We start from the raw sequence: 11,331 nt of genomic DNA, 5'->3' as shown, positions 1-11,331 counted from the left end.
ATAGGCTACATGCAGGGCACCCTGGAAAGGATAGGACATTCAAACAAGCCCAGTTGCTATATTACTTACCATCATTGCGAAAAGATATAAACAATCATATAGACAGATGCGAATCATGTGCAAAACACAAAGGATACCCAATCACACCTGCACCGATGGGTAATTACCCTGTACCACATCAACCATGGGACGTTGTCGCTGTTGATTTACTCAAGATGCCATTATCATACAGTAATAACCAATACCTATTCGTGGCAACGGATGATTTCTCCCGTTATGTCATTTTAGCTCCAATTAAAGATAAGACAGCAGAGACAGTAGCAAAGGCAATAATAGATAATATAATGTGTCGCTTTACTACCCCAAAGGTACTAATAAGTGATAATGGAGAATTTAATTCTGATATCTTACAAGAAATATGTAAACAATACAATATCAAAATGGTTAACGTTATAGCCTATCACCCAGCATCCAATGGGTTAGTAGAGAGACAAAACAAAAAAGTATTAGATGTACTACGAAAGAACGTTACGGCATGGTGGGATGATGAGATTGAGAGTGCAATGGAGGAAAAGAGGAAGAAGTGGCAAAAGTGGTTACAGGGTAGGGGTTCAGTTGAAATAAGAACTGAGTATATCGAGAGCAAGAAGCACGTAAAGAGACTAGTGAAGAGGAAAAAGAAGGAGTTAAATGATGATCTGCGAAGAAAAATGAATGCAAACTACTCTGAAAATAGGAAGTTATTCTGGAAAGAGGTGCGGAAATGTAGAACTGAAAACGGAAAGAAATGTGATGGTGTGAAGGATGCAGGTGGTAGGTTACTAACCCATTGAGATGAAGTAAGGACCAAATGGAATGAATATTTTGAAAGCCTGATGAACGGGAATATAGAGAGCAGATTGGTTTTTGGGGTGTGCAGAGAAGGAATGCAGTGCCAGGAGACGTGACACTCGCACTTGTAAAGAGCGCTGTGAAACGGCTGAAAAATGAGAAAGCAGCTGGGGTTAATGAGATGTATGCAGAGATGCTTAAGTGTAGTGGAGAGAGCGGAATGAAGTGCTTGTTGGAGATATGTAAGAAGGCATGGATGAGTGAAACTGTGCCTGCAGAGTGGAAAACAGCAGTGATTGTACCCCTGCACAAAAATAAAGGTGAGTGAAGCGAGTGCAAGAATTATCATGGCATAAGTTTATTGAGTGTGGTAGGGAAGGTATATGGAAGAATTATTATAGAGAAAGTAAGAGAGTTATCAGAAGTCCTAGGGAGTGATGAACAGGGTGGCTTCAGGAGTGGCAGAGGATGTATGGATCAAGTATTTGCAGTGAGACAGGTAGCAGAAAAGGCTTATGAGAAGAACCATAAGGTGTTTATGGCATTCGTGGATCTGGAAAAAGCATACGACAAAGTAGACAGAGAGGGATTGTGGAAAGTTTTACGCATATATGGTGTAGATGGTAAGCTGTTAGGTGCTGTCAAGAGTTTTTATGATGGTAGCGAAGCATGTGTAAGGGTAAATGGACATCTAAGTGAGTGGTTCACGATTGGTGTGGGCGTGCGACTAGATTGTGTGATGTCCCCTTGGTTGTTCAATATATATATGGATGGGGTGATGAGAGAAGTAAAAACACTAGTAAAGGAGAGAGGGATGGCGCTGGTAATGATTGGTGATAAATGGAATGTTTCAAATTTGTTGTATGCTGATGATGCAGTACTGAATGCAAGCACTGGACGAGAACTCAGTAGGCTAGTGCAGAGTTTTGCTGCTGTCTGTGAGCGTCGTGCCTTGAGAGTAAAATATAGAGACGAGTAAAGTGATGGTTATTGAGAGAGAAGGTGACTCCCAGTGTGATATCACAGTGAATGGAGAGAGACTGGAATTGGTGAGAGTGTTCAAATACTTGTGTACAGTGATAGAAAAGAGGGGAAAAGGTGCAAAAGAAGTTGAAAGTAGAGTGACACAAAGAAGAAAAGTGGCTGGTGCAATGAAGACCTTGATAAGAAACAAAGGCTTGAGTGTTGCAGCTGCACAAGTCTTGCATGAAGGAGTGTTAGTGCCAACTCTAACATATGGGTGTAAGACTGTGGTGTGGCATGAAAATGAAAAGTCAAGAGTAAGAGCAGTGGAGATGGGACTGCTGAGGAATGTATATGGAGTACAGAGGGTGGATAGGATACGAAATAATGTGATTCGTGAATGGTGTGGAATGAGGAAGTCGGTGGACACCAGAATCGAAGAGAGTGTCCTGAGATGGTATGGTCATGTACAAAGAATGGATAACAATAGAGTGGTAAAAACGGTATAGCCTACCTGAGCGAATTTTAAGGAGGGAGGAGGCGAGGTAGGCCAAGGAGAAGGTGGAAAGATATGGTGGATGAGTGTGTGAGGAAGAGAGGTTTGGAAGTTGGCGAGGCTAGGGAACTGACAAGAGATCGAGCTGGCTGGATGAATTTTGTGAGAAGTGCGTGATCAGGGATTTCGGCACCACTTGTGAACATGGCAGCATCCGGATTGCTCAGTCGGATACGCTGTGCGAAGCTGCAGAATGTGGTGAATGTTTTTGGCGTATCCGGATAGGTGGAGCCAGGATTCCGGGGGCTTGAATGATGAGTGAATGGAAGTGTGGCCGATTTGGACAGGGCAAGTTTCTGCTGTCTGGACATTGTTACTCCTCACCCTGCCCTTGGGTGGGAAAGGAAGTCCGGATGATGATGAAGATGATGATGATGTACTACGACACATTCTCAATGAAAATCATGCAAGCTAGGATGATTGGATTCCCAGGGTAGAAGCCTCAATTAATGGATCTATAAATAAATCTATAGGAGACACACCACATTTCATTATATATGGGACAGATAAAAAACTACCATATGAAACTCTAGAAGATGAAACTCTGCCCATATATAACTACGCTGATTACTGTAAACACCGTTTACGTGAATTCCAGGACATACATAAAAGAGTCAAAAACCAATTAACGATGTCCATAGAAGAAATGACGGAGGCATTTAATAAAAAGGCAAGAGACTCGCCTATCAGCTTAGGAGACATTGTCTATGGTATCATTCATAGGAGAGACAATAAATTATCCCCGAAATTTGAGGGCCTATACAGAGTAATTAACACAAAAGCAAACAATTTTAATTAGGTCCCTGTCAAGTGGGCAGATAAACAAGTTCATATTAACCATTTAAAACGAGTTTCAAAGGAACTATCCAATAATCATACAGCCTCGGATACCACCGAACAACCGAACATAACTCATGAAACCAATCAAGAAAACAACAATAATTACAAAAATAAATTAAGGTCATATACCAAACAATCAAACATACGTGCAACTGTTCCAAAAAAATCTACAGTACATCATTTACATGATTTAAATATCGAGTTAAACTCCTTCTATAAGTGAAATAACAAGCAAGTTATTGCTCTTCGTTAGTCAACCATAACGCACATCATCACTATCATCAACCACAGCATGACTATCATCAACCACAGCATGACCATAATAGAAAATTAATATATATATATATATATATATATATATATATATATATATATATATATATATATATATATATATATATATATATATATATATATATATATAGCCTCTGTGGTACAATGGTAGAGTGTGTGTGTCGCACGCTGGTGGACGAGGGTTCGCCTCCCGCCAGAGTCGTAAAAACTTTGGGAATCGTTCACCGAGCCACTTGCTACTTTGGCCGACATAAGGGGTGCTGTGGTTGAACCAGTGTCGCATACAAGTATGTTCGCACCCAATCGACTTAAGGCGGGCCGATTACACTTGGTTCACAGACTACACATACATCCAAAGCCACTACAACACTACAATTACACTTACAAACACTTCTAACCCTACATACAGTCTCTACCAGACAGCCTAAGCCACTGGGTAGAGATACATTGGCTTGTATCGTCCCTGCTTCGGTAGGGATAGGCCGGTCCTGCAGTGGACCTCAACGGCTGATGATATATATATATATATATATATATATTTTGTCCTTAGGTAACGATGTAGGGACTTATGCTATGGATTCTTCTCTACATAGCAAGAGGATATGCTCACTTAGACCACGGCCACCAAAAGAGATGGCCTGATGCATCGGCCGTGACGTCACGCAATCTAGATCTCGCCCACTCCCCGCTACATAGCACGATCAGTGTTCACTTTCTCAGTTCACGCTCTTGCAGTATTTTGAATCATTGACCTGAATCCCTGGCATTATCATCTTATATATTATTGTTAGTTCACGTAGTTCCTTGAATAATTATAATTACTGACTTCCGATAAGTTGTGAAGTAAGTCATGTACACAAACGAAAATAAATTTAATGCGACCTGTTTTTGTCCACCGTAGTTATCATGATTATCAGAGATATAAAGCATAGAACAATATACAATATGAAAGTAGAATACGTACTCTTGATAAGGAAACGATATGTTTATTCGCAAATAACGAATTCTTACTTTGTTAGTTTACAGTAATTAAGTTGCTCACTTCAGTGTCTCCAGGACGTAATCATCATAAAGTCTGTACGATTCCTCAGCAATACATTGACGTATAAGTTATGTCTCTGATGTCTTTGATACCTCGTTCCTTCTGAAATTCCCCTTGTTGGTATGGTTAAAAAGTGGTTCTTGCCAGTCAGCAAATCAATTACAGGAACCGCTGGGGATCAAAGGTTACAAAAAGTAGTTAGTGCAAGGGAAAAGAATATACACTATGGAAACCAGCCTACCATCATAAATTTCCAATATAAAATTATAGTGGTTTGAGTTAGTGCCATACACCATAGACATATTCCTTTATTGAAAATTTTACAAATTTATTTCTAAAACATGACAAAATTATCGTATTACATATATTCTATATTCTTTCATTTTCCTTCATATAATAACCTAAGAAAAGGCTACAGTTCACAAATAAAAAGTACTACAAGGTAGTACAAAGTATAAAAGTATAAATCCTCTCTCTAGCCACCCTCCAGGTAACTCAAAATGACATGAATTTTAAATGCTCACCACACCAGCCGCAAGGGGGACACATCAAGGTAAAATCCTTTCAGTCTGAGATGGGGTTGATGAAGTCTACTCACCTGATTTACCCACATGAGTAAGTTAGGTGAATAAACCAGGTGAGCAAACTCCAACAACCCGATCCCCGTCTGAAACCTCACATTCTCACCCAAAAATAAAGGCACAATTTAATTTGCAACAACTTTACACACGTGTATAACAAAATCATTTAATTACTAACAGTTTCAAGTTTCCTTTTCCTGCCCTTTCCTGTTGCTTTGTTCTGGGCTAGCATACTGTTTTCCTTAGAGCAATAGTGATTTAATAAGGTGTTTGTTGATGCCCAGATAATCATCTTTCCCAGCTTTAGAGAACTGTGTCACCCTCGCAAAAGTCAGCAGGCAGATGACAATCATCATCTACTAGAGCAGTAAGAGTTACATCTGTTGCTAGTGTTCGCTGCTTGTTAGAATGTGTAAATATATCCTCCTTGATCAGTTTGTTAGTAATGATATAGTTGTAAGTTACCATGTTAACTGTAGCAGGATTTGGGTGTAAAAGACCGCCTCGGGAAATCCCCTTAATGTAGTTATGACTCTCAGGTAGATGATCATATGTATCCCTGTTACAAAATATACGGTCTTTACAAAAATTGCAGTTCATCTTCTTGCATACAATATAGCAGCAGTAGCCAGCTACATAAACAATAACTGGTAGAACAGCTTCACATTTATCAACATCACTCTTTACTACATTCATATTGATCTTATGTAAATCTGTAAAACTGTGTTTCTCCATATCTTCCCAATTAGTTTGATCAAACAACTTCAGTGTCACAGTTTGTTCCTTAATAGGTAAATTTAGCTTTATCACTGACATCATCCTGAGTTTTTTTTTTTTTTACATTCAAATACCTGCATTAAAGAAATATGATAATTACTGTCAGCTAGCTGACGATACTGATCAAACCTTGCCTCAAGATTATCTGTTTGAAATTTTCCTGGCAAAATGTAGCTCATGTTTAGTTCAGATATGCAGTAATTAGTTAACTCTATCATGGCATGAGTTGTGTGTTTTAATGCAGTGTAAGTCTCTTTGCTCAGCATCCCTCCTCCAATGTCTTTAATACTTTTCCACATTTCTAGCCAGTCACAGAACTTGTTCAGATACTGATATTTTACATCATTTCCATTATTTGTGAGTGGGGTAGCAAAATTGTTGTTCAGGCGAACCCCTTTAAAGGAAGTTTTAACATTCATGATTGTCCACCATGTATGAAAAATTTTGATGTATTCAGCAGCCTCAGTACAGGATGTCAAAAACAGCTTTTTTCCAGCAGTTAACAATGCTTGAATCAAGTACTCATTAAAAATCTGAAGGACTAAATTGACATTATGCTTCTCAAAGGTAGTGGGGGAGATTGCTTTCAGTGACAGTTTGTATGAGTGTTTTAGAAGTAAGTCTGCTTCTAAATGATACTGTCTCTCAATTGCTTTGAAAGGAGCAAGCATGATTTTAGTTGAATCATAATACTCTCCATCAGAGGAAAATTGTGGGAACCTCATCGTCTTTTCGGCATCTTTCTGACCAGTCCAGTTATTTCTAATACTATCTATCTATCTATCGCCAGACGCCTCAATCCCGTTTGAGGTGGCCACAAACAAATCGCCTCCAAGTCGCCCTGTCCCCCGCCATTTCACTGCCCTGCTCCCAACTCAAACACCCCTCTCTCTAATACACTTCAGTAAATGCACAGACTCAAACATAAAGAACAAAAGTCTGTTATTCTGAGCAGGATGAGGATATACAATTGACAGCTTGGGAGGTTTAGTAAAATATGGAAGTGCTTTTCCATTGATAGCACTGTTGTCTGTAATAACACAACAGACACTGAAGCCTATATCCTCTAACCCTAAAATCACCCGTTTTATGAGTTCATGTAAGAGTTCAGCCTTCAGGCATTTTGCTGGTACTATGTGGACAACATCTTTGAATTTTGATATAATACTACCTACCATGAATACAAAAGCACTAGTTGCAGCTGCACAACTGCTGAATGCTGCACCAACAACATTTCCATCTTTATAGTCAAAGTATGGCTTTATGTGAATTTCATCTACCATTAACACTACTGTTTTGTCTTCTACATGCGGTAATTTGAATGTGTTTTTTATGTACAATAAGAAATTATTGTCTTGTTGCTCAATACTAGGATTGCACGTATTTGACCCCAAAATCCTTCTAATGGTGCAGTATCCTGGCATAATCAAAAATATCTTTTTTCTGAGAAGTCTGTAACCTTGAGGAAAGCAGTTGTATAAAAGAGATGAAAATATAAAAAATTCTGCTGAATAATGGAACTTCTTCAGGGTCATCAAGTAGAACTGTTCACATACAAACTTCAGAATGGCCAGATGTTGAAAAGAGTCATCCTTTATAACTCTTAGCAAAGACAGAACTAGCTGTATTATGGTGGTTGCACTGCACGAATTAGCAGCATGGTTTTCTGAATCAAACTGTCTAACATTTTTCGACAGTTCATCAAGACTATTTGTGTCATTTATAGTGGAAGGAACTGTATACTTTCCTAGCTTATGCACTTCCGCATCTTTCAAGAACACTTGGACTGCACAGGTTGGCTTAACAACCACAGAGAACAGTATACTTGGGTATGGTGACTCTACTACTCGACAGATCAAAAGAGAATCATCTTTTCTAATTACATTCCAGTAAGTTTCATCTATAAGTCTGTTGTTTTGCTCCAGTTCATCAACGTCATGAAATTCCCTCTCTCTCCTATACTGGTCTTCATCATCAACACTCTGCATCAAAGCTTTTCTTATGGCTATTTCTTCTTTTCTTTCTGTCCTCGAGTCAGGTGTTGGTCTTGAGTGTTTGTGTGTAGATAAGTATGAAGGACAGTTGGGCAGAATACTTGGAACAGCCTCAGGATGCAGCACAGATTTCTTCAGTGGCACGATCACTCTCCCAGTTTGTTCATCTGTTGCCGAGGTCTCCCGCCTGAAGTCGTCCTCTGTGAAATGCAGCTCACACACCTGCAATATATGCTTAGTTTTAATTTAGATGTATGTGGTTGGTGGGGGGTGCTCACCATCCACTCACTCGATGTAGTGTTGCTCTGGGTGTCTGCCCTTTCCTCTCTTCCATCCTTTCTTTTCTGTCTTTCTTTTCTTCACTCTTTCTTCTGCCTGCAGGTAACTTTACACTCCCTTTTCTGTCTTTCTTTCCTTCAATCTTTCCTCTTCCGTCTGCCTATGTGTAACTACACTGAGTTACAAGCCAAATGGTTTCCCGTACACCAGGAAACCATTTACCACGTTGGGTGGTAACCATATAACCAAATTATGGCGCATGGTGGTTTAGTGGGTAATTAAGGTGCTCCAATCGAATTAAGCCTGTGCAGGTGCATGTCCAAGGGATGGTTGGGATTTATTGCTCACATAATGCCACTCAGGGATGAGTAAGGCTGGGCACTCTCATCTTAAATGTCAGGACCAACTAGCCTAGCCCCGGGTTCCTATGCTTCTCATGGAACGACATAGGACTGGATGATGGATGGATGGATTTAATTTAGTTATAATGAAGAATCATATGTACACAGCTGTATTAGTAGGATATAAGAACATAACAGTATTTGTCTTGTGACGGACTGTTAATAAATAAGATAGTGAAATACTGTTACAGTATAGGCCTACACAGTAAATTAAACAGGTTTGCGTTTAAATATTTTTTAGATGAGGTCAACATTTAATTAGCTATTTTTTAAGTTTGACGTGATGAATTAAAAAATACTTCCTTCAGTCAGGTTCAGTTTTAATCAATATCAATAAAAAAAATAAATAATAATAAACTGGAATAAATACATGAATAATGTATGAAGTTAAGACATTTATTTTTATCAAAACAGACTTACTTAACCTAAAAATATTGTAAATACTTGTTCATAAACCACACACAACACCCTGTCAACCACTGTACGAAACCACGGCCACCATGACAGGCTACACTTGTTCCAACACCATAGACAACGTATAGGCTTTCTGCGGTGCTTCTTCGGTTTGTTTGTATTGGTGTGTTTCTCCTATAATAATATCGCCGTAAATACTGATGTCTGCCAGAAATGTAACAGAAGAAAAGCCAGTTCAGTCCATTTCACCTCAAAATTATTGTAATTGAAGTCTGAAAACAATTCCCTTGCCAACATGTTAATGGAAATGAGGTTCAGTTATTACTGATTAAACAAATACATTGCATTCTTATCAATTATGACCATATAGTTGTCAATAAAGTCACTAGCAAACGAAACAGCTTCCAGAAATATATGGAGAACAACACTGGTATCGGGAACAAGACAATCAAGGCAGAGAAGGCGAAGAAGCCGAGACAAAATATTTCAAAAAGATAGAAATCACACGTGCCTCCAGCGCAGCTGCCATAGCTATGGTGGAGCTTTGAATATGATTTGATTTGATGGAAATGGCCATCCCGGTATCTCTTACTGGCTACAATTATGAACGTAACACAAATAATTTGCAAAAATATTCGTAATATTTCCTCTTGCAAGTGCGTCCTGTCACTGCACGCCCACCATCATTTTGAATGATACACACACTTCGTTTTATATGACTTATATGTACAACAGATACACTAGACTTACCGTCTCAGTTCTTTCATTATTAGCTAATAAAGCTTATGCCATAAAGATCATAGACTCACCTTGCTACAGGCCGTAGGTATAAAGGTGTCCCTTTTGATTGCTCTAAGCCACTTGCCAGCAAGCACCTCGTTTTTTGGGAAAGAGAATACGCTAACTTTTGGGCCTTTTCTATAGTTTCCGTTGCAGTATGGTACACAGCACATATACGGCATTTTTGTCATAAAGACTTTGTAGTTACTTGTAGAGAAGTATATTTTAGACTTGTGGTCGAGCGGCTTTTATATCTTGTAGTAGTTTCCCCACCAGATGTCATGTACAGTAGTGACGGGAGAGGTAAAGAATAATATGGGACTATTTTTATTTGTCTTGGAGATATTAAACAGGTCTCTCCCATGGGAAGAGTATAAGTCCCGGGTAGCTACCTCCCTGTCTCGCTATCTCTCTCTCTTTCTATTCTAAGGCTAATCTCCATCTCGACCTCTCTCTAGGGTCGCTTGTCTCCTTCTACTCTCTCTTTCCTAAAATCTGGTGTAGCAGGGGTGTGTCACGTGTGTTCCTCGTGGATCTTTGTTCACGAGAGGACTGCTGACAGCTAACTGCATCATCTCCTTACTGGCCGCTGTCGTCAGCTTTCCTCAGTGTTAAGAGTGTGTAAGCATGCTTAGCACTGCTCGATTCTCGCAGACACAACACCTTCTCATCATTTGACTTCCTGCTTCTATCTGTCTCTCTATCTATCTATTTATCTATCTATCTATATAATATGTAGTCTTTACCACACTGCTCGGTCGCGCGAAAATGGCGTACCATCGACATTTAATAGTCATAACATATTAATACATATTATATATACATTATAATGAACTTATAAGCTAAGTAAGTGAAATATATAATATTTTTAAAGGAACATAATTGTATGAATATTGTATACATATATTATTCATAGTAAATAGTGATTATTCAGTAATATTACGCATATAATTGTGCAATGGTAATACTGCTAGGTTATACATTACATAGAGTTATCACTTTAGTAATGTCTAATATTTCACCTAACTTGTATGATGATACTGGTAATACAGAATTGTGCTATAATTGTATGACTTATAATATTGTACTAACATTATGGTAATACATAGTTGTAATATTTTATGAATTGTTACACAACATTGTGTTAATGCATAATTGTGTTGGCCTTATAATTGTAGTTACATAATGTTAATGCAACTATTACATAAGTGTCTTGGCCTTATAATTGTAGTTAAAGTTACATAAAAGTTACATCTTGTTAATGCAACTGTTACATAATGGTACATATTGTTTGTAGTTACATAATTGTACTTAAAGTTACATAAAAGTTACATCTTGTTAATGTAACTGTTACATAGATGGTACATATTGTTTGTAGTATTGTTTGTAGTTACATAACTGTAGTTAAAGTTACATAAAAGTTACATCTTGTTAATGCAACTGTTACATAATTGGCAACGTGTAACATAATGCAATCGTTTGTCGTTACATAATTGTTACATATCGTTTGTAGGTACATAATTGTAGTTAGTGTAACATAATGCAATCGTTTGTCGTTACATAATTGTTACATATCGTT

The sequence above is a fragment of the Coenobita brevimanus genome, chromosome 45 (genome assembly GCF_032717465.1).
Source record: "Coenobita brevimanus isolate Jiangsu-jjx chromosome 45, ASM3271746v2, whole genome shotgun sequence".
NCBI lineage: Eukaryota > Metazoa > Arthropoda > Malacostraca > Decapoda > Coenobitidae > Coenobita > Coenobita brevimanus.
The sequence above is the reverse complement of the archived record's forward strand: the minus strand, read 5'-3'. Positions refer to the sequence as shown.